The sequence below is a fragment of the Ambystoma mexicanum genome, chromosome 4p, assembly GCF_040938575.1.
Source record: "Ambystoma mexicanum isolate Mex_15411 chromosome 4p, UKY_AmexF1_1, whole genome shotgun sequence".
Lineage (NCBI taxonomy): Eukaryota > Metazoa > Chordata > Amphibia > Caudata > Ambystomatidae > Ambystoma > Ambystoma mexicanum.
In genome coordinates, this window is record NC_090927.1 from 1,222,110,705 (window position 1) to 1,222,135,792 (window position 25,088).

General features: G+C 47.2%; 1 protein-coding gene across 4 annotated transcripts in view; it reads left to right on the forward strand.

Moving 5' to 3' along the window:
• Positions 1 to 25,088, forward strand: part of MAP4K3 (mitogen-activated protein kinase kinase kinase kinase 3) — a 2,398,077-nt gene that overhangs the window by 1,641,541 nt on the left and 731,448 nt on the right. The window lies entirely within an intron of this gene.

Here is a 25,088-nt window from a genome sequence, read left to right on the forward strand (position 1 = left end):
ACATACTTGTACAGATTTGTTGTATTCTACACATTCTTACCCAGATCTTTGCCTAGTGTGCATTAAATCTCTGTGGTTGTGTTCATTATGTGGAGATGCAACCCCTTTGGCAGATGATTTCAATTTTATATAACTTCATATATACTAAAAGAAAAATCTATACTCAATGAAAAGTTAGATCATATGAAAATTGTTAGGAAATATTTTCTTTTTGCTGCTTTCCCTTCATAGACTTCAATGGGACACCCACCGTTCTGCTACTGTTTTGAGCGGTTCATAGACATAATTTCGAATACAAAATATTCGAAAGTCAAAAAGTCGAAAAAAAAATGTCGAAAAAAAAAATGTCGAATTTTTTTTAATGACGTTTTTTTTCGAAATGGGGGGTTCCCCCCCAACCCCCCTTTTTTATTTTTACCTATTTTGTTCACAGAAACTAGAGCCCAAAAAAAAATATCAAAAAAAAAAACAATTCGACATTTTTTTTTTCCGACATTTTTGATTCGACTTTTTTGACTTTCGAAATTATGTTTTCAAAATTATGACTGGACACCGTTTTGAGCCTGTTCTGACTTTTATATGCCAGTGGAGTCTTTTACTTCGCTGCCCTTGATAAGCGCATCTGTTTTGTGGGCACTGACCAATTCCTATTGCTATCAGGGCAGAAGAACTTTGTTCTCCATAGTTTGGTTTTCCCTGTACAGATCACCTTCTATGAAGTATGGGAGCCACACGTGTGTCTCTGTATGTTTGATTTTTGTACCTTTTTGGTTACTAGCATGATGGGTCTACTAGGATGAGTTGGTGGCAGTGAATACCTTTCTGCCATTTTTGCTGTTTTGTGCATTTCTGCATTTTGCCACTTGCTAAAATGGATTTTCAGAATCTACACTGTGGACAGATTCTAAGAGGCAATACTATTCTGATGAATAGGGACGAACACTAATGTTTAGCCAAATTCTATCTGGATAGTGTGACTGAATAGGAAGGCTCAGACTTAAGAGGGTGTGTGAGTGGTGAAGGGTTCATTTAAGCACACAGAGCACCCTTACTAATACATGTTTGGCAGAGTGTACAACAATACAGTCATTTGTTTAGGACTTAAGCAATTCATTTCAATTTACTTCTACGTCCCATCCCCTTTCCTCCATACTTGTGGGACATCTCTCCGTCCTGTGGGACGGGACCGGACCACTTTGTAAAAAGCACCCAACATTTTTTTTCAAAAATGTGCCCCTCCTCTCTTTTCTGCGCGGGGCTCGGCACGCGTTCGTGACCCCGCCCACCTTGGCTCCGCCCCGCGCATGGCCCATCAGTCCTTTTCTCCGCTCGATCGGGGCCGGACACACTTTCATTCTGGGAAGATTTTCTTCCCTTTTTTCCTCTCTGGCTCTCCCTAGCGTTCGTTTACTAGTCTGTCTTTCAAATTAGATTTTCCAGATTGTTCATCGTGTCACCGTCGCTTCGCGAGGGCGGATCCCCATCCTCTTTGTTTAGAGTGTTTGGGTCCAGATCACCATTGGGACTCCTGTTTTTACTGCGACTCCCTTTCGGTCCGTGCACTTCAACGTCGGTTGGAGCGGTGGGAAGAGGTGTTCCGACAAAATCCTCCTTTGCATTTTCAGGCGTTCATCGACGAGAAGAAAAAACGCTTGGTAAGTTCTTTACTTTTCAGAGCACTCCGACCGGGGGATACCTTCCCGGGTTCCTCTCGGTCCGGGAGGGGCGTTGATCGCTCTGTTACTGGGGTTTGCCCTGAGGTGCCTGTTGGGCCTAATAATTCTACCAGAGTTTTCTCCGAGGGTCTCTGTAAGGGGCCTGTGAACACCAGAGTACGCTCAGAGGCCCCTCCTGTGGGAGCTGTTTGTAGACCCAGTTCTACTGAGTCGTGGGGTACCAGAGTTCTCTCTGAGGCCTATGTCGGCTTCCCTCAAAAACAAAACCGGGGTGCGCCCCGAGGCCTTGTAGTTACCGAACGGATGTTCGAGGCCCGCGCAGAAAAGGCTGTTACCGGGCCTGGGTCTGAGGTCCCTCATATAGCGGCTAAAGCTACCAACAGTTCTGAGAGGCCGGTCAGGGCTTTGTCGGTGAAAGCTCACCGTTCCCGCTCTTGTGGTGACACCAGATTTGTTGAGGGGGCAAAGAAGCAAAGTTCTTCTTTTACCGGCAGTGCCGAGGTTCTTCCTTCGAAGGCTCGGTTGGCGGTTGGTATGTCACAAAAATATTCCAGGCCTCATAGTACCGGCTCGGCCGAGGTTCCTTATGTTAAGGCTAAGATTAAGACCACCTCATGAGAGGAGGCCTTAGGTCCCGAAACAATCTCCTGAGGATGTTTTTTTCGGTAAATTTCAAGCGCTTATGCGCACCGACCCCATGAGGGAATATTTCAAAGGGCTTTTCAAGGAGATATGTCCACCGGCGCCTCCGGCTCTACCCATTCCTCAGGTGGTTCCGCCGGCGCCTCCCTTGCCTGTGGTGCCCCCCCCCGCACCCCACTTGCTCTCCTGCCTTTGCCTCCATTGTCCCCAGTGGACAAGGCAGTGCCTGACACGGCTCAGCAGGATCCTGACCTGTCAGATGACCCTCAAGGCGATCAGGACAACAAGGACCTTCCCCGCTCTATCAGAGACTTTCATGACCGGGTACTGAACATGATGAATTTCTTAGATGTTCCGGTGCCCGAGGCACCCGCTCCGCAGGAGGGCGTGCTTTCTGCGGCGTTCACCCTGTCTCCTTTGGAGAGCAGAAGGACGTTCTGGCCGAGGTCCGAAGAGTCTGGGAAACGCCACACTCGGGACTTTTTGTCAATAAAAAGATTGACGCGAGGTACAGGCTGCATTCTTCGGAAGAGGTGGCCCTGTCGTCTTGTCCGCCTCCCTCCTCCACAGTGGTGGCTGCGGCCACTTTGCAGTCCAGGCCTGCAACATCCTCTTCCACGACGGCTACTCAGGTTCTGGGCAAGGAGGACAAGCTCCTCGACTCCCTCGGTAGGAAAATCTTCGCCAACTCGGCCTTGCAGCTCAGGCAGGCCAACGCCGAATTGATATTGACTGGAGCTAACATGCGGATGTGGAAAGGTCTGTCTGAGTTTGAGGAGCACATCCCGGTCGAGAAGCTGGAACATTTCAAAGGAGGCCTTTCTGATGCCAGGGTCTTGGCCCAGGATCTCCTGGAGGCTGCGGCTCATCACGTAGACACCTCGGCTCGGGGCCTGATCCTCAGGGTTGATACCTCACGGCAGGCATGGCTGCATGCCACTAAATTTTCTAAGGAAGTGCAAGACAAGGTGTTGGACCTTCCATTCGATGGTAAGGAGCTTTTTCATTCTTCTACTGATGGAGAGCACACCAAAACCAAGGATAGCACTCAGACGGCTAAATCATTGTCTGTTCTGGTTAAAGCTCCTTTCAAATCCCAGAGACCGTTGTCGCAAAGTCGACCTTCTACTGGTTTTAGGGGCTTCCTCGACCGCAAATCTCGCAGAGTGGATACTCCTGCGTGGAACAACCGCTGTAGACAACAGCGTATGTGGTTTTTCTCCTGCTCCTCATCCTCCTCCTCAAGTGGCACCACGACCGATAAGCCTGTTAAATGAGGGTTTTCCACGCTCGCACGAGACCCCGGTGGGAGGACGCATTGCGTCTCATTGGGAGGCGTGGCAGACCATCACAGAAGACAGATGGGTCTTGTCAGTCGCTCGAGCGGGCTTCCGCTTACCTTTACCCCCTACCCCACCCCTCAACCCTCCTTTTCAGCTTTCGGGCTCACCGTCCCTCAAGGCCGAGGTTCAGAAACTTCTGGACCTCAGAGCTGTCAAACCCGTTCCCCTTGGGGAGCGAGGGGAGGGCTTCTACTCCCGGCTGTTTACGGTGCCCAAACCCAACCAGGCTGGCCTGCGCACCATCCTAGACCTTTCCCAGTTCAATCTTTTTCTACCCCAAGAGAAATTCAAGATGATCACGCTCAGCCAGATACGCTCCTCTTTGCAGATGGGCGATTGGCTCAGCGTTGTGGATTTTCAGGATGCGTACATGCATATCCTGATTTGGAATCCACACAGGAGATACCTCCACTTCTCTTTGGGAGAGGAGCACTTCCAGTTTTGGGTTCTTCCTTTTGGCCTCAGCTCGGCGCCGCGTGTCTTCACGAAGATGTCGGTGATTGCGGCCTATCTTCGTCTCCAGGGTATCCATGTGTATCCTTATTTGGACGACTGGCTCTTACGCAGCCCTTGTCCGTTGGCAGCGGCGGGCAACCTCCGGTCTCTCCTTCAGCTCCTGTTCCATCTTGGGCTGTTGGTGAACTGGCAGAAATCCTCCATGACGGTCTCACAGGACCTGATTTTCCTGGGTTTTCGTTAGAACATGATCGACTGCAGAGTGTATCTGACCGGGGACCGAATGGCGGATCTGTTGGCCACGTGTCAGATGTTTGCGCAGTCGGAGAGCATGTCGGCGTGGTGGTTCCAGAGGCTTCTGGGCCTCATGGCCTCTTGTGTACTGGCTCTTCCTCTTGCTCGTCTCAAAATGAGACGGACCCAGATGGCCCTTCGAAATTCATGGCGTCAGGCAGTGGATCCGGATTCCATGCGGATAATGATTCCAGATTCCATGAGAGTGGACCTGGATTGGTGGTCATCTCTCAGCAATCTGTCTGGGGGCGCGTGGTTTCAGGATCCGGTCCCTACGGTGACGATCACGACGGACTCCTCCCTCCTTGGGTGGGGTGCGACGTTAGATCTTCTTCAGGTCTCCGACCTCTGGTCGCCTCAGGACAAGCTCCTGCACATAAATCATTTGGAGCTTCTGGCGATCTTCCTAGCGCTCAGGGCGTTCAGACCGCTCATTGTCAACAAGGTGATCCGCATAAGAACGGACAATGTGGTATCAATGTATTACATAAACAAGCAACGGGGAACAAAGTCTCCCCCTCTCGTGGACCTATCCATCCAGATTTGGGAGTGGGCCGTGCTTCATGGTGTCTGGCTGCTTGCAGTGCACATCCCGGGCCAGCTGAATGTCACAGCGGATGCCATCAGCCGGCGGACAGTGGTCAGCTACGAGTGGGAGTTGAAGGCGGAGGTCCTCTCATGGATTTTCTCGCGTTGGGGCACACTGGAGGTGGACCTCTTCGCCACGGCGGTAAACAAGAAGCTTCCTCGATATGCCTCCAGAGGGGGGCTGGGAGCCTCCTCTCTGGGGGATGCTCTCGAGATTCCATGGCACAACATGAGAGCTTACGCCTTCCCGCCTCTGCCTCTAGTTCGAGCAATTTGGAAGTTGAAGAACTCTGTGAACTGTTCCCTTCTACTGATAGCCCCGTGGTGGCCAGCCAGGTTTTGGTTCTCAGAACTTCAACACCTGTCGGTGTATCCGCCGATCAGGTTACCAGTAACTCCCGATCTTCTTCACCAAGAGGAACAACAGATGTGGCACCCCTCCCCACAATCGCGCAGCTTGGCGGCATGGTGCCCGAGTTCAAGTCTTTAGAGCATCTGAGTTTGTCTGCGGATAACATGCGCATTATCGAGGCAGCCAGGAAACCCTCGAACAGATCTTAATACAGGAGTTAAATGGTTCATGTTCTGTCATTGGTGTTTGGAGAAGAAGTTGGATGTGAGGGTGGCCACGATTGACACAGTGCTGTCCTTCGTGTCTGCTTACCTTTCTACAGACCTGTGTTCTTATTCTCTAACTAACCCAGTGGTGAAGAGGCATTTTGCTGGCTTGACACGCCTTTACCCTCCGGTTCGTAATCCGCACCGGCCATGGGACCTAAATGTAGTCCTGACGGCGCTGTGCCATAAACCCTTTGAACCAATGGCTACAGTAGACCTCAAGTACTTGTCTTGGAAAGTGTCCTTTCTGGTCGCCGTTATGTCAGCAAGGAGAGTGAGTGAGCTCCAGGCATTGTCGGTGGAGCATGCTTTCTTGGTCTTTCACAAGGACAAGGTAGTCCTTCGGACAAACACGGCTTTCCTACCGAAGGTAGTGACCAAACTCCAACTGAATCAGTCGATCTCCCTTACCGTCTTTTTTCCAAACCCTGCCTCAGAGGCTGAAAGAGTTCTACACTGTCTTGATGTCCGAAGAGCTCTTAAGTTCTACCTGTACAGGAATTCCGAGCTTAGGAGTTCTTCTCAACTTTTTGTGATTTTCGGTAGCCCTCAGGGCAAGCCCGCGTCTAAGGCATCTATTTCCAGGTGGATTGCCGCCTGCATCACAGAGTCTTTCACCGTCCAAAGGCTGAAACCTCCTAAAGGTATCCATGCACACCTGGTGCGGGGCAAGGCAGCCGCGGTTGCTTTTCAGAAATATGTTCCCTGGGAGTCCATCGCTAGGGCAGCTACTTGGGCCTCCCCATCTGCTTTCTGTAAGCATTACTGTCTCGACATGAGCGCTAGAGCTGACGCTCAGTTTGGTCAGGCTGTGCTGAAGAACCTTTTTCAGTAAGGGGTATTTCCATCCACCCGTAGTTCCTGTAAGGAGTGCTTGGGAATCTCCCACAAGTATGGAGGAAAGGGGACGGTACGTAGGAGTATTACCAGGTTACTCACCGTAGTGACTACCTTACTCCTAGTCCATAGTCCCCTTTCCTCCATACGCCCGCCCACCGTCCCCTCTAATAAGGTTCCTCTGTTATTGCTAATGGGTCTTTGACCCGGTGATAGAAAAGGACTAATGGGCGATGCACGGGGCGGAGCCAAGGTGGGCGGGGAAAGGTCGTGTGCCGGGCCCCGCGCAGGAAAGGGGGGAGGGACACATTTTTGAAAAAGAATTTTGGATAATTTTTATAAAGTGCTCCGGTCCCGTCCCACAGGACGGAGAGATGTCCCACAAGTATGGAAGAAAGTGGACTATGGACTAGGAGTAAGGTGGTCACTACGGTGAGTAACCTGGTAAAAAAATCCACAGGTAACTGAGAAACCAGAGGGTGTCTCACCTGCTGGCCCTCGGGGACTTGTCATCCAGGTGGCCAGGACACGGCCATCGCTTTTGGATCCAGTTCTTGCGGTTGGACCAGTGCGGGAGGATCACCTGGGTGAGGGGTCTTCAGGGAGAAGGGGTGAGGCAACGAATGGTGAGACGCTGTATTTCCCCCCCCCCCCTTCCCGTACACATGACCCATCCTATTTTTTAGGATTCTCCAGAGTCCCAACTCCCTCCCACCCCTGTTTCCAAACATACTGGGCAGAGAAAGAGGGCGACTGAGAGTAACACCGCTAACTCTTAGCCATCTCATTGGACATGTCCTGCTAATCGGGTCAGGCACTTTCCTCGAAGTGCATACATCCGATACTGATTGGCTCTCTTCACACAGCTAAAAGGCGGAACATAGAGACACACTCTGAGCAAGGTGGAACATGAGGAAGAGCAGAACTTCCGGGGCGAACGCGAACTACTGGAGCAGAGCAACGGACCAAGGGACAAGAGCGACGGGTGGAGAACCCCAAGAGTTCCCAGCTGGAGGTTGTTGCCTCCAAAAGTCTACAAAAGACACGTGGAGAAGGCCATATCCCAAACAAGAAGGCTGCAGTGTGTTTCAATGATTCCAGTGACCCTCCCGGGTGAACGGCAGAGTTGGGGAGGCAAGACTAAGCCCGTGGTGCTTACGTTGACTTGTGAATGGAAAGACAGTAAAGACAAGAAAGAAACGCACACAGCCGCTGAGTTGGCAAGCGACAGGAGAGACCGGTATGTGCTAAAGAAAGATTGAAGTTGCAACATTATATCACACAATTGAAGGCTGCACGCGTGTGGATGAGACGCAAAGAAAGGCAAACCTGTGAATGAACCCTGAAGTAATGCTAGCTGTAAAGCCAACGATACTGAGTAACAGAGTGGTTTGGCGAAAGGAAGTAGCCCACTCGAAAGTCTCTGAAAGGTGAAATGTTTGTAGCGATAAAGTGAATGAACTGAAAAGCAAGGTGATAAAATTAACCCTAAGAAAAAGCAGAGAGAAAAAAGGTGAACGTTGAACATTGGTGCTATGACCGTGGACTACCCATACCAGGAAGCACTGGGGCAAATAACACAAGAGTGTGAGTTGAAAGCTGGAAAGTCAAAGTGGTCCTGCTGCGGTCTGTAGAAAAAGCCCTGTACATTTGAAAGTCTTCGACATCATGAAACGGTCCGTGCCTGACTGAGGGAGACTTGAAGTGTGTAATAAGTTATTGGAAGGGAACCCCTAAAAGATGTAAATTAAGCTTGGGGGAAGGGAACCCATGCAAGTGTTTTTATTTTACTTTGAAAGTTCTGAGCCCGACAGAGGGAGACCGGTGTGAACATTTTGTTGAACTGTGTTTTGGAAGCTGGAAAGTGAGACTTGAACGTGGCAGGCCAGTGGGGCCTCAATCCACGTTTTGAACTGCCCTATTGTTAGGAATCTGAGCCAGAGTGTGTCATCTTGCCTACGGGGACCGCCTTACTCTGTGCTGTCCAGCGTGGGGAGGAGAGCTGACTCAGCCACATTTATTCTTTATATTTAAACACTGATTTTCCTTTGCATACATATTCTCCTCTATACACTTTTTGTACAAGAGATAGGGCGTGCATTAGGTTTAGTTACTATAGGCCATTTTTTATTTGATGGACTCAACTGGGACGGTTTTATTTATTATTTGATGCTCGATAATACTCCCATCCTAGAAATAGGGCAAAGTAGGAGTTTCCCCATCCCCAATTGAAAATTTCAATAAAGGTTTTACAAATTGTACCTTTTGTAGGTTGTGTAGTGTAGTGCGTATTCAAGCTTACTGTGGACGCAAGGTACAGAGGGGGGTGCCAGCAGATGAGGAGCTATTTCGATATCGGACAGAAATAATATGCTGGCTCCCAGGGATTCAAGCGAATGAAGAAATAAAACCAGGTAACTAACCAAGACTTTGAGAATGAATAGATTATTTGTAGAGCGTGTATACACAAGTGAAGTGCTTCAAAGCGGGAAGCGAACAAGGGAATAGTCGTCTTTCTAAGGCCTTCAAGATTCTGAATGATCTAACAACAATAACTAGCATACTAGGCCGGAGGCATATCTGCTAGTGAAGAATGTGACGAAAAGGTGAGGGGAGAAGAGGGTGGGGGGGAGACCATACAGATCAAAAAGCTACAGCACTGGTTTGTCGACAGTTCAGATTGCTTGGTGGTTGGTCATCCAATGTGCCTATGCAGGATTTTTTCAAGCACGACCAAGCTAGGCAGGGGACATCGGAGGGAGGACACAGACAAACTTGTTAGGCCTGATACAAACTGGTTGTACAAGTGCGCAGAACACTAAGTGAAGGGGGTGGGGGGGGAGTGCACCCAGTCCAGCAAGGGCATGGGTTAAGTGCAGAGAGGTTGTCCCCTTAAGGAGCATATTGCAGGAGTGCTATGCAGAGATCCTTGCAGCCACAGGGAGCCGATGGGGTGATTTCAGCACCAGAGAGATGCAGTCCCTGGGCTTGAGGCCAAGATAAGTCTTGCGGTTCTGTTCTGGATAAGTTAAAGAGGTTGGAGAGTAGAAATTGGAAGATTGAGAAAGAGACTGTTGCAGTAGTCCAGTCTAGTGAGAATCAGGGCTCTGAAGACAGTGAGCCTCTGGGGGAAGGTGAGAAAATGTAGAATACCTCTGAAGAGGTGCAGCTGGTAGTGAGACTTTTTGGACATGTCGGAGATAAAAGGAGAGAGTGGAGTCGAAGATGAGCCCCACATTTTTTCCTCTCTGGTGGGTGTGGGCACAGGACCAAGGGAGGCCCGCCAGAGTGGGGAAGTGGGAGCATGGCTCCCAATGAGGATGATCTCTGTCTTGCTGCCATTAAGGCAGAGATCATTAGCAGCTCACCAGGACTGAATTGTGGACAGTCAGTCAGGAATGAGCGCAGAGGAGGGGTAGGCCGAAGGTAGCCTGAAAAAGAGCTGCATCTCATCCGCATAACACTGAAGGTTGGATGTGAAGGCAGAGATCTTGTGGGCCAAAGGGGCCATGTAGACATTGAAAAACCAGGGGGATAGATTAGATCCCTGGAGGACCCCATAAGTGGAGCGAATGATAACGGAGAGAAAGGACCCAAGCGCCACCTGGGAGGGAGGGTCAGAAAGAAAGGACGCAAGCCACGCCAGGGCCTGATCTGTGATGCCCAGGTTATCATAGAGACCGGAGATCAGGATGTTGTGGTTTACTGTATCAAAAGCAGAGGAGAGGCCAAGGTGAATGAGATCAGTCCAGATTTGAAAGCAGGTTTTTACGGGTGTTCAGAAGAGCAGTTTCCATGCCTCTGGATGCTTTGAAGCCAGACTGATGGTCGTGGAGACAAGTGAAAGATCCAGTGTGCAGTGTAGGCTGAGAGATAGCCAACTTCTCCAGGAGTTTTCCCAGGAAAGGGGTGATGGAAATCTGCGATAGTTTGCCAGAATTGAAGGGTCGGCAGAAGAGGTTTTTTTTTTTTTTTTGCATTTAAAAAAATGTTTATGGTTAATGAAACCTTTACAAAATGAAAACCGATTACATATAAGTGCATCGACATTCGATCAGTATAAGTTCACACACAATCAAATAAAATAGAAAAATACATTTCTGTTTTTAAAATCAATACATAAAAATCATTCCATATTATTCCTAATATACACAAAAAACCTTATTTAAAGTTGGTGTAACTTACACGTTCCCACTCTATTAACAGTGCCAAATGGAAAGTGTAATTCTATAAATTACTCACAATGTCTATAAAATTAGAGCCAAACTTGTTGCTACATGGTAAATTATTTTACATCTTGCCAGAGCATAGTATGAAACATAATGTAAACCTTAATACATGTACTTTACAAACACCTCATGTATGTTACATCCATCAGCTCCATAGCTAGTTAGAAAGTTGACGCCAATTTGTCTTCGATAATCCTTAGTAGATGTACTAAAGCAAAGGTTAATGGATTGTAGTTTCCTACCATCATCCTTTCCCATAGAAATTCCAAACAGTCCACAAAATTTGGATTGACAAATTTCATCAGGAGATTTGTCCGGGCTACTCTAAATTGAGGGCATTCCAGTATCAAATGCTTAAGAGTTTCCATGGGCTCAAGACAAGTGCCAATCTGCAGTTCGCCTGCTGCGAACTCGTTAATGCGCCTTCCCAGTGCCTACAGCATTCACGCGTTCGGAATTGATAGAATTTAAAGCATATATAATACATACGTGTGTACATGCAAGGGAATATACTTATGTATGAGCAGCATGGCTATCTTTTAGGCGTACATTTTGCGTATTCAGAAAACATAATAGTTCTTAAGCTGCTCTAATGTACAAATCCAATCCTTCTCTAACAATATATTTTTTTTTTTTTACAAAGGCTGGTCTTAAATAAAGGTCGTTATTAGTTACAGAGAGGTCCTCTAGCACCCTCTGCATTTGTCTTTGAAATTGATTGAGAGAATCCACACTTTTAGACTCAATGACTTCCTGCAGTTCTTGATATAGGGCGTTTTTAGGTGGATTCAAAATGTTTGCATAATTCGCCAAAGAGTGCCACACTGCCCTACATGATAGCGAGACTAGGCCCAGTTCATGGCGAATTACGCAATTTGGGACAGAGATTGCTAAGTGCAAGGCACCCTTTATTAAAAACCCCTGTAAAGAGTCAAGTAGTTGGCTAAGATCAAACAGACATATGTCCAAAGTGTATAGTATCACCGCTTGAACTTTCATTAACAAGAAGTCACGCAGCGGATTCAAAGTAAATCGGAAATATTTGGCAAAGATCAACTTACTGACTTGTCAATGGTCGCACTTTCTGATTAAGCCTGTCTTTCCACAGTTTAACGGAAGAGTTGTTACTCAAGTAATAGCCTAAGTAAGTTATTTCTGACATTAGAAGAATTACCTCTCCCCCATCTTTCATTTATATACCTTTAAATTCCTACCTGCATTAAATACAATTGTGCTAGTTTTTATTGCATTAGGTGTTAAATTCTAGGCGTGGGCATATATCTCAAACAAACAGAGTTTAGCTTGAAGCCCTGCTGGGGTGGAATTCAGTAAAATGATGTCATCAGCAAATGCTAACCAATGCATTCGCAATGCCCCAATTCTCACTGTGTTCATTCCCATATCTCGCCACTGTTTCTCCAGGTCACACAAGTAGAGATTAAAAAGTGTAGCTGCCAAATTGCAACCTTGTTTCAGGCCCATGTATGTCCTTATGGGCTCAGTGAGTGCACCCTTCCTGGTGACCCTGACTTTATAAGCTGTATGTTTGTGGAGCATAGCAATCCAAAAGATCAAGGCCGCCGGAATTCCCACTCCTGCCATTTTGATCCATAAAAGATCCCTCACCACTGTATCAAAGGATGAGGCCATATCTATGCTAGCCACATTGACTGGGTACTCTCCATTCTTTTTAGTTCCTGCCAATACATGTGCCAAGACAGTAGCATTCAATAACTGTACCCCTATTCCTCCTGATTCCTGTTTGGAATTTGGACAGGATATTGTGCTGTACTACAAACTTATCCAAGTCGTATAAAACTAAGATAGCAAATATTTTCTATATATTAAAGAAATAGGTCGGTAATGATTAGGATTTTTGTGATCGCCTTTTTTTATAAACCAGTACAATTATTGATGTTCCCCACTTCATCGATATGTTAACGGTCTGCAAAATTATATCATATTTATCTTTAAGGATCTCAGCCGATAATGTTGGGTCCATCTTGTATGCACAAGGTGGAATGCCATCGGGGCCAGGAGATTTGGATTGGGTGAGTTTATTAATTACCCATACTATAATCCTGTTTAGTCCATTTAAAGCATTCCCTATCTACATCCATCAGCTGCTAATATTTAGTAGAAGTGAAAGGTGCTGGCAGACCACATTTCTCAGATATATACTTTGCCCACACATCAGATGCGATAACATTCTCAATGGGTCCACTGCTGTCTAAGTTTGGTTTACGTATCACTGACCATATTGTTCTTGAATCGTTGTTGCAAATTGCTCTAATCAGATCACAATTTATTTTGTCTTAATAATTTGAAGTGATCTGAGTTTATTCTTATAATTTTGTAGAGTACACTTTTTTTAGGTATAGGTACTACTCTTTGCTTACTTGTGCATTTTTAAGGGATCAAAGTTGCTTATTTTTACTGCATATAAGCAACTTCACTTCACAATCAAACCTATGCAATGTTACTATGGTTTTAGGTTTCTGTTTAGGCTGCAAGAATGTAATAGCATTGGAAACTGTCAGCTACAATCTTTTCCCTCAAGTAACAGCAGATTCTAGGATTCGATATCGGCTCAGCAATGCTGTTACATTCTGACCAAAACTTCTCTACTAGTTTGTCGGCAGAGAGTTGGCCTCCATCTGAGAAAAATGTTACCATGCTCGGTCTTGATCAATGACAATAACTCATCAATAAGAAGTCCTGGATGAGATTTTCTCATGGATAGTTGAATGGGAGCGTGATCACCATGGGCGATAGAAAGAATAATTACTGGATCCACGCAGTGGATCAGTGAATTTGATATTGCAAAGTAGTCGATCATGGAGGTTATCGGACCCGGACTCCATGTATATTTGGGGCATAACTCCGAACAATTTACAAATGTAATCTCCCAATCACCAAGATATGACAACCATCTAAGACCTCTTCGCCTAGCCCTAGTCACACCCTTAAATGGTTCACTCGCGGTGTCCCCATTATTAGCAAAACACATTGAGTTCAAAATCGCCGCCAATGATAATTTTATAGTTGGAATTGTGTATCGATATACTCTCAAGGCAGTGAGCCAACTTGTCAAACATATCGTCTATGGTCACTTAAAATGGATTCCAATATAACTTTATTAGCAAAATAGGGTACCTTATCATGAACATCCAATTCAACTGCTGAGATATTTGCAGCAATATACATATATCTTGAATTAGGATTCATATGATTATTAATAGCAATTGCTGGCCCACCCATCGGACGACCCTCATTACCTTTAGTTGCCTGAGAGCAGTATGTATTGAATCCTTGCAACACCAATTCTTTAGTACTCATGGTTTCTTGAAAGAAAATAATGTTAACAGATTGCGAAGAGGGAAGCAAAGCCATCCATTTGTAAAGGTTGAGGTAGCCACATGAATTCCATGATATGATAGGCAAGGCATGTTTCATTACTTGCTAATTCCAAGGCTTATCTATTTTGATGGTAAATATTGATCGTAATAAGGGTTCAACCCAAGCTAGCTCTTTTTTACCTTCAGCAATTGATAGCAATTGTGAAATACATCGTTTCTCATCGGCGGTGCACCCCGAACCTCCATGCGATGGCTCCTCTTCCCTTTCCTGCTGGGGTCTTGGCAAGGCTACCAACTCATTGGCCAGCAACTCGTTAAAGGTATGCAGCCAAAAACCTAACTCCAACAAATCAGCACGATAACCCCATATATATTTCAAAACATTAGCAGTAGGCACATAACAAATTAACCTATAATTGTTCTCACGTGCTAGGGAGATTCTCTGAAAGTCCCTATTTGTTAGGATTCGAAGAGAGGGAATACGGGAAAACAATTCCAACAAATAGCTGAGATTAATTCTCGCTTCACACAGAATGTCTGGATTGCCCTCTAAACCAATAATATTGTAAACCCTTTGCCCTTCATCCACCCCTTTAGATATACCAGTTTCATTCACCATAGTCTTATCATTGGTCTCCTTAGATCTCAGTTCTTGAACAGGAAGGTGGTCATGCAAAGCATTTGTACCTTCACAAGCCCGGTGAACTGTATTGCCCCATTCCAAACCGTCAGCCTTTATTTAATTTTTTTTTAATTGAAGTTTATTGAATTTTTCAGGGTCATATAACAGGGCATTACATAACAATATTACAAGAAAGAGCAGATATTCTTTTTATTTTTTTAGAGTAACATATGCAAGTCAACTGTCATCGCTCTCCCCAAACTAAGGCCCATGCTTTATTCAACAAGAAAGAAACTTAACTTTTCTCCCTCCCGCCCTCATCCCCCCCCAAAGCATTGTTTCCCCTTCTACTTGAGTTCTACAACATAATTATTCAAACAATAGTGGGCTGAGGCTTGTTTGGGGCATATTTTAACATAACTTAAAACAAACACTGACATGGTTTGCTTGAACGTAGGGTTCTCCAAATTTTTTAAATGTCTTTTCTTTCGAAACAGGCTGAGGTGTCCTACCCAGATGGCTGGGTGTGTCCCTGGAATTACATTTCATTTTACTGATTGGTTCCCGACATGTATTTGCAAACAGTCTCCCCATAGTATGTCACATTGGGCCACTGTCCCGTGTAGGGTTGCAGTGATTTTTTCCATAACACACGTTTGATGCAACATTAACCCATTCTGCCTTGCTTGGAGTTTGTTTGGATTTCCATTTGGTCACTAGGGTAGCTCGGGCTGCTCACAGTAGGTGAGATGCTAGACCCCTGATTTTTCTCCCTGTCATCTTCACACTTCTCAAATCCGAAGAGAACATAAAGGGATCCGCGGACCGTGAGATTCCATCGAGGTCCTTGATCCACCCCTAAGACTTCGTTCCAGTATACTTTGATTCTAGGGTATTCCCACCACATGTGCCGGTAATCTGCTAGTTCTCCACATTCACGCCAGCATAGTGGGCTTTGTGATTGGAACATTCTCGAAAGTCTAAGGGGATCGTATTGCCACCTGTATAGCAATTAAATCGCATAAAGTTTATATTGGACTGCAATCGAAAATTTGGGGGCCGCCCTGCACAACCTGGTCCACATACTCTGGTCCATCTCATCACCCAGGTCTCTTTCCCATCTATTGCTCAAGTGTGACGTGGAGCCCCCACCTGCCTCAACCAATTTCCTGTACATGGCAGATTAGACACTACATTTCGGTTCTAGAATCAAGGAGCTTCTCAAAAGGGGCGAGTTCCCTGTCCACTTTACCTTTCCAATCTGTCCTTGAAAGGACGCCCTTAATCTGAAAAAAGTGAAAAACGGGGAGGGAGTGCAGCCCAAGATTCTCACCTAGCTCAGAGATCGTGAGGAAGATCCCTTTCTTCAATAACTGCCCTCTCAAGGCCTGCTTTGAACTAGAATTGGAATCTATCTAGGTTAGGTATATTCTCTCTGATGCCCGGGGCCCATAAATGACTCGGAGGGGATGGCCAGGAAGTTATCTCTTTCATATCCATTCTTTCCCTCCAGATTTCACAAATGGTTCCAAGTATGGGGTGGTTTCTTAACCGCCGTATTAATTTGTTTCTCGGGACACATAGCCACTCTGAGATGGTCACTGGGGATAAATAGTGGTTGTCCATCCTCACCCATTGGGGTTCTTTACAGTTTTGCAAATGGGGAATCAATATACTGAGTTGGGCAGCTTCGTCGTATTTTTTTCAGATCTGGAAGACTCATCCCTCCTTTTCCTTTTGGTAGTGTTAAAGTGTTGTAGGCCGCTCTCACCTTTTTACCATCCCACAGGAACTTTACTATTGCTCTTTTTGCCTTGTCAAAGGAGGAGTCTGGCATTCGAATGGGGAGCATTTGGAAGGAGTAGAGAAAGCGAGGGAGACACACCATTTTTATTGCATTGAGTCTACCCATCTGCGATATCGTTAGTCTCTTATATTTGGTTAGGTCAGCTTGGAACTTCAGGAGGAGGAGTGGAAAGTTGGCTTCATAGAGCTTGGTAACGTCTCTTGTTACCTGTATGCCTAGGTATTTAATCTTGACATTTTCGAGGATAAGACCCAAAGGGGAAAGTCTGTCTACATCGGCCTGTGTAGGTACATGTAGGGGAAATGATATTGATTTGGTTTCATTAACTTTGAAGCCCGATAAGGTTTGGTATTCCTCAATCAGCTGGAGTGCTCTTGGGATCGAGGTAATGGGGTTTGAGATGTGTAGGAGTAGGTCATCGGCGTACGGGGCTACCTTGTATTCCGTGGATCCCAGTTTAAGTCCCTCGACCTGGGGGTCGTGTCTCAGTACCTGCGCTAGCGGTTGCACCGAGAGAGCGAATAGAATGGCTGAGACGGGACACCCCTGTCGCGTTCCTCTACCTAGTTTAAACCATCGGGAGTATTCACCCTTGACACATACTGAGGCTTTGGGAGCCGTGTATACTGCCTGGATCCCTCCCCTGATCCTCCGGCCTATTCCGACTTTGCAGAGTACTGCCTTCAGAAAGCCCCATTCTACCGTGTCGAACGCTTTTTCGGCGTCCACTGAGAGGAGAGCAGGATCATTCTTCATATTTTGGGATTCATTAATTAGGTGTAGGGTCTTCCTCATGGTGTCTGCCCCCTATCTGCCCAGTATGAAGCCAACTTGATCCGTGTGTATCAGGCGTGGCATATAGATCTCGAGTCGGGCTGCCAAAATCCTGGTATATATTTTGGCGTCATTATTTGTTAGGGATATTGGGTGATACGAGCCTCATTGCTTGCGGTCCTGACTGTCTTTGGGTATTACCAAGACCAGGGCTCAGTCAAATGAGTCTGGGGCTCTACCAGTGTCTAGAATCTCGTTAAATAGTTGAACCAGAAAGGGAAGGAGGGAGGGGAGAAAGGTTTTATAGAATCCGTCCGAGAAGCTGTCTTCGCCAGGGGATTTGCCCAGTGACAATTTTTTGATGCCATTCTCGACTTCCTCTTCTGTTATTGGGCCCTCTAACGCCTGACTTTCATCGTGAGATATCTGTGGAATGTTCACGGAAGACAGGTATCGGTCAGTATCAATCTCTCTGAGGTCGGTCTCTGATCTATTCAGAGCCTCATAGAAAGTGGCGAAGGCCTCAGGGATGTCTGCATTAGATACAATTTGGGAGGTGTTCTGGTTGTGTATTTCCATGACCCTCCTCTCCGCCTGCTGGGCACGTAGCCTGGTGGCCAGCAGGGAATCTGCCTTGTCCCCTTTCTCATAGAATGTCTTCCTTTAAAAGTAGCAGCTTGCGTGCTATCATCCCATGTTCTAGGAGGTGGAGTTCTTCTCTCTTATTCTTTTCCCCTCAGAATCTTGTCCGTTTTCTCAGCTCCCTCTCCCCTCGTTTCCCTGTCTAGATGATAAATCTGTTTTCTGAGTTTTTTTTCGATCAGGTGTCTTTTCCCCTTTCTTGCAAGCCCCCTCCCTAATCAGGATCCGTCGCTAGGTCGCTTTCCCCGCTTCCCACACTATCAACTCTCCGGTGTTATTAGCCTTAATATATTCGTTGATTTCAGTTTCCATTTCAGCTTTGAAAACTGGGTCTTTCCATAATGTCTTGTTACACCGCCAACGTCCCCCTTTCCTAGGCAAATTTTCCCATTGTATATCAGCCGTGACCCTGTCCTGGTCTGACCAGGTGAACAGAACTGTATTGGACCTTTCCACAGTGTCAAACATTTCTCCTGTTAGGCATATGTAGTCAATCCTCGTAAAGGTATTATGTGGGGCAGAATAGAAGGTGAACCCTTGTTCTCGCCGGTGGAGTTCCCGCCACGTATCTCTTAGACCATATAAATCAAACATATTTACCACATCACTGCTCCCTCCTCCCATGGGGTCTCCAGTTTCCCTTTTTCTAGCTTTTCTATCTAGTTCAGGGTTGGCCCATATGTTGAAATCACCTCCCAAAAGGACATGTCCCGTTGCCTCCAACATAATATTGGGAACTGTGTTAGCTAAGAATGTTGCCTGTCCCGCATTGGGCATATAGGGTTGCAAGTGTGATATTTAATTTCCCAATAGTGCCAGCCTCAAGTAAGGCCCGCTCCTCAACATCTCTCCATGCCTAGTCCCTTTTCGAACGAGTATGCCCACTCCGCCTTTCCTCAGAGGCCTGGAGCCCCAGCATTCTAACCATGCTCGCCTTCCCAGAAGTTTCCGTTCCTCCCTCTTAGCATATGTTTTCTCGGAGGAAGCGGATATCCAGTTTTCCTCTGCAGAATTCATGGTTTACCAGGGATCTCTTTGTTGGCGAGTTAAGTCCCTTGACATTCAATGTTCCCACCTTGAGAAGGTCCCCCCCCCCGTCATTCTATATCACCTGCCATTTGTTATCCTACATCGGAGTACCCATCAGCGTTACCTGACGTATTGTAGTCGTTTTTATGAACAATGTTTGCACTCTTGCAAGTCTCAATAGGGAATCTCTCCCCAATCCTCCCTTTCTATCCCCCCTCCATCTCCCTCCTCCCTCTCCTCCCCATCCTCCATCCCTGGTTAGTGGCGTCCGATCTGGATCAGCTGGAAATGTCGACCCGTCGGACCACCAGCGGGAACCGTTACCTCGCGGTCTGTGTTTAATGAATATCCTCAATTAACATTTGAACCCCTACCTCCCCCTTGAGTATCTGTCCCTCCCTCCCCATTCTCCCAACTTTGTATAAGGATATGTGGCATCTCATGTGACTTTGCTGCTCCTTATCGTCTGACTGTTAGTCCACCCTTTTTAGGGGGACATTCCTGGTGACATGTCCACCTTCCGTATCCACACCTCCTGTGGCTCGTGGCACTCAGTTTGTGTCAGTCTGTGCATTCGCGAACCCGGGTGCCCAAAGTGTTAGCTTCCGTTTGGTCGGTCATTATCATCAGTTCTCGTTGTCGGGCATGACATTACCCAGTCTGTATTTCCTTGATCCCTTGACTCTTTTCCTTCATGGTCCCTGAAGTTCCCAATGCCCTCCGTTCTGTCCTGTCTCTCCTTGCTCTCTTCCTTCAGGGTGCGTCCCCAAAAGTTCAGTAATAGTCGCAAATTTCCCGTTCTGATTTCAATCGTATTTTCCTGCTGCCATGCTCAAAGGACAGGGAGAAGGGGTATCCCCACCTTAGGAAAGGCTACTCTAACATGATTCTCACGCCAAAAATTCGAAAAAGCCTGAGCAGGCGGCTCCAGCTTTCCTACACTGGCCGCCACTCACTGGAACGCACTCCCTTCTCACCTAAGACTGATCAAATCCCACCAATTATTCCGCAAAGCCATCAAAACTGAGCTCTTTAACAGCTAAATATCTAGTACAACCCTCACAACTATGAACGCCTTACTGTTACTCTCTCTATGTCTGCAACGTTGTTCACTTTTGTACGTCATGTAATCTGTAACTGTAACGAAGAGGCCCATGGTCGCTCATGAACCTGTAATTCAAAACTTATTACATACTCTTGTAACAGCGCCTTGATGCCTCCGGGCTGCAAGTGCGCGATAACAATGCAAATAAATAAATATATCGAGTTCCTTGCTCCTTCAGCCATTTCGTCAGAGGGCCACACATACGCCTCAGGGCCAGAGTTAGTGATGATTGGTCTTGAAAGTTAGTAATCTGGCAACCCCCAAGTGTGAGTGGGCCTCCAGACCTGGCCTTTTCCAGGATCCTGACTTTGTCCTGATACCTGTGACACCTGGCAAGGACTGATCTCGGGGCCCCCGTTTGGTCCACCGGCTCTATGTATCCATTCGGTTTTGGGCTCATCCATGTCTTCGTCTGCCACCAACATTTTGATGATGTCGTGAATCGTTTCTCTGGGGTCTCTCTCTGTTTCTCTGTCATGCTCAGGGATGCCAAAAAAGCGTAAGTCATTCCTGCTCTCTCAATTTTCCAAATTGTCCATTTTTAGGCAGAATTCTTCCTCCCTTTGTTCTATCTCCCTTATTCTTAGGTCCATCTGGGTCTCGAGGGTGTCTATAGAGGCTTGATTGTTTTCGACACCTTCCAATCTCTCCTCCATCCTGTCCATTCGCTGTGTCATCTTATCTATCTTCCCGCCTAAATTGGCACCCATGTTCTTTATCTCATTCAGAAGGGCAGCAATGTCCCCTTTAGTCACTGCAGCGTCTGTTCCAGATGTCTCCATAGTCACTGTGCTCAAAGTGTCTGCGGAGGGTGGTGATGGAGAGTAGGCATATTTGGCCAGTTTCAATATAGTGTCCGTATGTTGGTTGATTTACTGGCGGAGGCACATGCCCCGTTGCCGGGGGTCTTACCCTCAGTGCGCATCGCCAATGCCTGTGGCCCTGAAGTATCTCCCAATGCGTTTTGCTTTCTTCAGAGTTTGGATGGGGCAATGGTCGATCAGCAATGCAGGAGATGTTCCTCTGCTTTTGAGTAGCTCCTTTCCTTTCTTTTTTTTTTTGGATATTGTTTGCAGTTCTCTTCTTCAGCACTTAAGCAGGGCTGCGAAGAGTTTGTTGTGTAAGAGGGGTGTCTCGTGGCGCAAAAATATATATCCGGTTGTTATCCAAGTGATTTTGGGGAGAGAGGACTCCAATAGGTATCCAGGCACCAGAGTCCGGTGGCCCGAAGACTGGAAGGGGGGTGACAAACCTTCGGGCCCCTTTTTTATTGTGGGATCAGGCAAGTTTATGAAAGGAGCATGGTGGACTGAGGGCAGTCCTCCAATCCTAGTGTAGCTTGGTAGCACTGCGGGGTGAATACTGCGCCACTTGTCCGGTTCTCTGGTATACAGTCTTATGCTTGTATGCGGATCAGCTTTGGGAGGGTCTCCAGGCTGTGTTTTAACATATGTTGCGTAGTTACATTCGCTTCATCACAAATATCCGAGTCCGCTGTGAGGGGGACAGTGATTTACCCCTGTCAGGGTGGCGGATATATCAGGGTAGTCTCTTTATGTTTAATGGGTAGAAGTACACCTTTTGCGCTTCCTTTGGGTGAGGCACATGTTCTGGCCTTCGCTATTTGAGGTATCCATGTGCCGGTGGTAGAGAGTTACGTCTTCCATGAAGATCTGGTTTCTATTTGGCACAATGCACGTTGCTGCATGTGCCCTGGGTTACTGCAAGGTCACACGTAGGGGTCTCTTGGGCCGTGTTAATCGGAGCAATTTTCATGCCCGCAGTGATGGGAGCCACTTTCCCTTTGTTTTGGTCTTTATGGGGCAAAGCAAGACCTTGTGTGTGGCATTCCGCACGGGGCCACACACATGGGACATTTCTTGTTAGAGCGGGTCCCTTTTTATGGGTGACTGTGTGCTGATTTTAGTGCGGATTCGATGAGGTGGTTCCGCTCATCCACGTGTTTATGGCCTCTGGTTCCGGGGAGCCAAGACGTATATGTTGGCGGGGGGGGGGTGGTCGCCGGAAGTCACTCACTGACTTTTACTTGCTGTGGAGCGGCCATCCGAGTCTCTCGCGTTGCGCCAGCAGTCCGGTACTATCCCGCGAGGGTTCGTGCTCCCTGTGGCTCTTCTCGTTCTGTGGGCAAAGCGTGGGCTGCAAGACTGCACCGGAGGGTTCGCCACCAACCACGGGGGCCACGGGCTGCTCTCTGCTGTTGTCTGCTGGTCCTGGCGGTGCCTCGTTGCTTTGTGCCGGGTGGACCAGGGCTGGGTTCGCCTTCAGCAGAACCGCCACGCTTTATCTTCGTTCCGTCTGCCTCTGTTCCACTCCGCTGTCTCCCTTCTCTGCAGTTGGGGTGTTGCAGTGCCTGGTCTCCCGCGTAGGCGGATTGGGGACGTCACACGGGCTACCCGGGTACTCCGCAGGCCTACGCATCTGTTACTGAGTGTCTGGCTTCTGGTTGTGCACGCTTTCGCGCGTCATCCCTTTCTTCAGTGTTTTCACTGGGTTCCCTTGTCCGATTTTTCTTGAGATTTCTCCAGTGTGGGTGGGGGGTCTTTGCACCTCTTCAGATTGTTTTTCTTGCGAGAGGGTCCAGAAACAGGGGCTCAAGCCTTTTCACGGACCTCGGGGCCGGAGCTCACACGGAGGGTAGACTCATTCGTGCGCCACCTGGTGGGCAGTATCCGGTCAGCCTTTTTTTTTTAACTTCTTTTTATTGGTATTTCCAATTACACACATCTCATCATCAAATACGTATGCAACTCACAGTGGAAACGTAACCCCCTAAACCCCAACTCCTCCACCCCAAACCCCCCGGAAGATCTGAGTCTCTTGTATCGAATATGCATGCAATTAAGCTGAAAATATGTCCAGTATCCTGATTTGTGGGGGCACCACTGTTCCATGTAGTCCGATTGGATGTAGTCCAGTACCGCAACCAATTCTTTCCCAAAGCCCTGCATGTTCTGCGTTAGCCTTTCCATCGCCACCATTGCCCATACCTTCTGTAGCCACCCAAACACCAATGGGGGGTCTTTTTGTTTCCAGTTCTGTGCAATTGCAAGCCACACTGCAATGACCAACCCCATGAAACTCCTCCATTGTGCCTTTGCCTCTGGTCTCGCAGCCCGCAGAGCCAAACTCTCTCCCCCATTTGGCCTGCACTCGGAAAGATAGCTTGCATCTGGTGTCTTGCGTCTATCCAGAACTTTTGTATGGCCTGGCAGTCCCACCAAATATGTTTCCAGGTGCCCTCCCTTGAGCAACCCCTCCAGCAGAGTTTAGATGGGTGTGTATACATTTTATTCACTCTCGGGATATAGTGCCATTGGGCCAACACCTTCACCCACATTTCCCTCATCTGGACCACGCTAGTTAGTTTGGGGATATTTACCCATATGTCCTCCCATTGTGGTCTGCTAATATTCTCCCCTAATGTGTCTTCCCGTTTTTTCATATAGCTCCACTTAGTGATCTCTGTCTGGACATTTATGAGCCTGTAAATTGTTGATACCAGCTTCCTTGACCCTGAGTTCGTCAAGATAAATATTTCGAATGGGGTAAGGTCACGTGTGGGGCCGCCTTCTTTGTGTTGTTCTCCCTAGCCAGTGCTTTAATTGCTCATATTTGTGTCTGTCAGCGTCCCTGAGATTAAGCTGTTTTTTGCAGAGCTCGAATGATTTAATCTTTTGATCCTGGGCCATTTGACCTATTTTCGTGCATCCTGCTGTTACCCATTTCTCGAAGGCCCCTTTTTCCATTCCTGGTGGGAATTCAGGGTTCCCAAACATTGGGGTTAATGGAGCATATTCCTGTGAAAGGGTGCCTCTGCGTTTCTGCTCATCCCAGGCACCCATCGGTGTTGGGAGGACCTCACTAATTTTGAGGTTTGGGTGTCTGTTGCTCCTTCATCCACAGTAGGCCTACCAATGGGGTTCTCGCTACTGCCCTGTCTTGCTTCGCCCACCATTTTTGCTGCTCCTCTGCCATCCATTCCTTCAAAACCCATAACTGCGCTGCCTGATAGTAGTTGTAAAAGTGCTGAAGGACCATTCCCCCATCTCTGATTGCGGCTGTCAGTACCGCCCTACCTATCCTCGGTTGTTAATCGTTCCATATAAAGGAAGAGACCACCTTTTGTGAGTGCCTTAAAGAATGCCCTGGGGACCATAAACGGGAGCACCTGGAAGTAGTATACCACCCTGGGAAGCACGTTCATCTTTATGGACGTATTAGTCCCCACCAGGATATCGTCATTGGGTTCCAGCGCTCAAGATCTTTTTTTATATTCTCAAGAAGTTTCGGGTAGTTTTTCCCATAAAGAAGGTCTACCGCCCTTGTCAGCTTTATACCCAAGTACTTTATTCCCGAATCAGCTATTCTTATGTTTAGGGTAGACGCTATCTTTCCTATTTCCCCATTGTCCCCTGCCAGTACTAGGAGCTCTGATTTGTGTCTATTGATCTTCAGCCCTGAGATTGCCCCAAATTTGTCTAGTTCTGCATTGTTATGGGGAGTGTTCGCGTAGGGTCTGCAAGTGTGACCAGCATATCCTCTGCGTATGCTGTTACCTTGTGTTGCTCCCCTGCTTGTTTGTTTGTTTATTTTATTTGTATAGCGCTCCAAACCCAGGGGTAGAAGGGCGCTAAAGAATACGGTTACAGCATTGAGAAGTATCTTTGTGTTGCATACTTCGTGCATACTTATAATGCATACATATATATACATTTATCAATATACAGTTACAATATACATACAGTACATGAGCCAGTTACCGCGCAGGGGTGAGAGGTCTGGTGTTAGTGGGGCTACTCTTTGTTTAGGAGCCAGCTGATGACCTGCTTCCTGAAGATCTGGAAGGACTTCATAGTTTTGATGTTGAGAGGTAGGGTGTTCCAGAGTTGGGGGGAAAGTACTGTGAAGCTTGCCCCTCCAGCTCTTTTTAGGTGGAATCTGGGCACTGTCGAACATAGAGTGTTGGAGGATCTGGTGGATCTGGTAGCAGGTTCCATGGTGAATTTGTTAGCTAGGTATGGTGGTCCTAGGTGATTGAGGGACTTG